The following is a 2635-nucleotide window of genomic DNA, read 5'->3' on the forward strand; positions in this document are numbered from 1 at the left end:
TATATATATATATATATATATATATATGACGGGCTTCTTTCAGTTTCCGTCTTCCAAATCCACTCACAAGGCTTTGGTTGGCCCGAGGCTATAGTAGAAGACACTTGCCCAAGGTGCTACGCAATGGGACTGAACCCGGAGCCATGTGGTTGGTTAGCAAGTGACTTACGATGAACTTTATTCTCCTCCTCCTCATCATCATAATCCTCATTAGGAAAATTAGTGGGAACCCATATAAATGACTTGTGGTATTTAAATCCTTTACACCCACATCTCGCTCTCAAATACACCTGTAATGCACCTGCACTATATCCGTAATATGTCTGTAATACACCTATAATAAATTTCTCATTTAATAATGTAATATTATTAATATAATAATAATAAACGATTGTTATACCTGCAATTTGCCTGTAATGTACCTGTAATATACATGTAAATTGTCTGCTATACACCTGTACCATATCTCTAATATAGCTGTAATACGTTTGTAATATCTTGTAATATACCTGTAATACACCTGTATTATACTAGACGTGTAATATTACCTGAAATAGATTGAATGAATAAACTAATTTAGTCTTGTACCCTGATTCCTCTCAGAAGTGGATTAGTTGGGGCAACGAAGAAGAAATTCTTATTTTGTAAAAAATAAAAGAGAAACCATCAGGAATAACATCAATACAGCCTCTACGGCGACTACGACGACGACGACGACCACCACCACCACCACCACTACCACCACTACCACCACCACCACCATAATCATCATCATCATCATCATCATCATCATCAAAGATAGCAGAAAAAAAAGCAACAGTAGTTGTTTGGAATTTCAAGAATCATTGTGAGAGGGTAAAGGTGTCTCTTAAGGAACTGTGTCACTGAATATGTTGTTGGTGTGATTGTTGTTGGTGGCGGTGGTGGTGGTGGTGGTGGTGGTGGTGGTGGTTCGACTGTTTATCTAACGAAAACATTGGGTCAATAGAGAGATTATAGGCAGACAGCCAGACAGACAGCCAACCAGCCAGCCAGACAGCCAGACAAGCAGGTAGACAGACAGACAGACAGACAGACAGCAGTAGGGTTTGAGTGGGAAATGAAAAGATAAAAAAACAAAAATCCAGTCGACAAATGCACGTGACTAGTGAAAGACAAAACCTACGTTTCAACACAGGAGATAATTATAGATGTACACATACATGATGGGTGGGGAAGTCTGTCTCTCTATCTCTCTCTTTCTGCCTATCTCTCTTTTTCTGCCTATCTCTCACTCTACCCCCCTCTACTTCTTTCTTTCACTCATTCACTCTGTCTGTCTCTCTCTTTCTAACTCTATCGTTCAATGTGTGTGTGCGTATGTGTGTGAAAGATAGTTTTTGTTTTGAATAAGTAGTATTCAAAACACCAATGAAAGTTTCGCTTTTACTTGGTGCTACAGAATAATTATAGTGTATCTTCCGGCTTGTCAGGCGCTCACCGCCCTCTACCAGTTGGCTAATACGGTCGGTGGAAGTTCTGCAGTATCAATATATGAAAACCTATTGGTGGGTAACAACGATGGCGTTCTCGAGGTAACTCCGGGCGTCGACGAGGATGAAATGGTTTGGAGCACTTTCGGGCCTAGAGCTACCATGAATAACTTCCAGCAATTTCTGACCCGGCAGTGCTCCTCGGTGGCACAACCAGTTCGAGATAAAACTTTCTGTCAGGCGGGATTGTCCGAGATGCGCGCAGAGCAAGAAAACCGTTATGCATGCTATCGTGCTGTGTTCGGGTATTGCTAGCTTATGGAGTTACATCGAACAGTTATAGTATGTTGTCAAATTAATGTGACAGTCCCATGAAAGGGAAGAATGCTACTGTTATTTAGCCCTAGGAAACACCGTTTCCTGTTGGACTTGACACATTTCCAACAGGAAATGGTATTTCCTAGGGCTAAATAACAGTAGCATTCTTCCCTTTCAAGGGACTGGCACATTAAGTTGACAACATACTATCACTTTATCGTGCTGCTACTGCATAAATCTCTCTGAGAGATTTAGAAATGTATTACTTCTATCGAACAGTTGTTATCACGTGTAGGACGAATCCGACAATCCGCCGAGTCCATCGTGAGGATCACCCCACCACCCATCCTTAACAAAGCAGGGCAGGCGGTGTTCCTCTGACTGGTGGCTATGGCGAAAGAGGATGTGTGGTGAAAGGACTGAGGAAAGACACCGTCTTCTTTAGTGAAGCTCTCCTCGACTTTTTAAAGTTCCACTTGGAAAGGAAAGTGAGGATGGAGTGAAAAGTGCTGCCACTCAGTGCATTTGTGTAAAGATTGAGTGACTGTAGCAAAAATGGCTCGGGTGAATGGCCCTGTTCTAAGTATGCACCTGTAGATTGGAGAGCAGGAGAGATGGCTCGTACTTTTGGTAGTCAAAGCAATTCTGGATCTTTAGGGTTCCTTGATTGACCCTAGTTGGAATTTCTCCTGTATCAGAACGACTGCATTATTCCTATTATCGCATTTCACAGCCTTTTCTATTTCTTTCTCTCCATCTTTTATGTAAATCCTCACACAAATTGCTGTCTGTCCTTGTGATGTTCCCTTCATCAATGCCCCTGTGGCTAATAAAAGAAATTGTTT

General features: G+C 41.6%; 1 protein-coding gene across 4 annotated transcripts in view; it reads left to right on the forward strand.

Annotated features, from left to right (window-relative positions):
• Positions 1–2635, forward strand: part of LOC106870014 (serine-rich adhesin for platelets) — a 462526-nt gene that overhangs the window by 318235 nt on the left and 141656 nt on the right. The gene's annotated exons all lie outside the window — the stretch shown is intronic.

The sequence above is a fragment of the Octopus bimaculoides genome, chromosome 4 (genome assembly GCF_001194135.2).
Source record: "Octopus bimaculoides isolate UCB-OBI-ISO-001 chromosome 4, ASM119413v2, whole genome shotgun sequence".
NCBI lineage: Eukaryota > Metazoa > Mollusca > Cephalopoda > Octopoda > Octopodidae > Octopus > Octopus bimaculoides.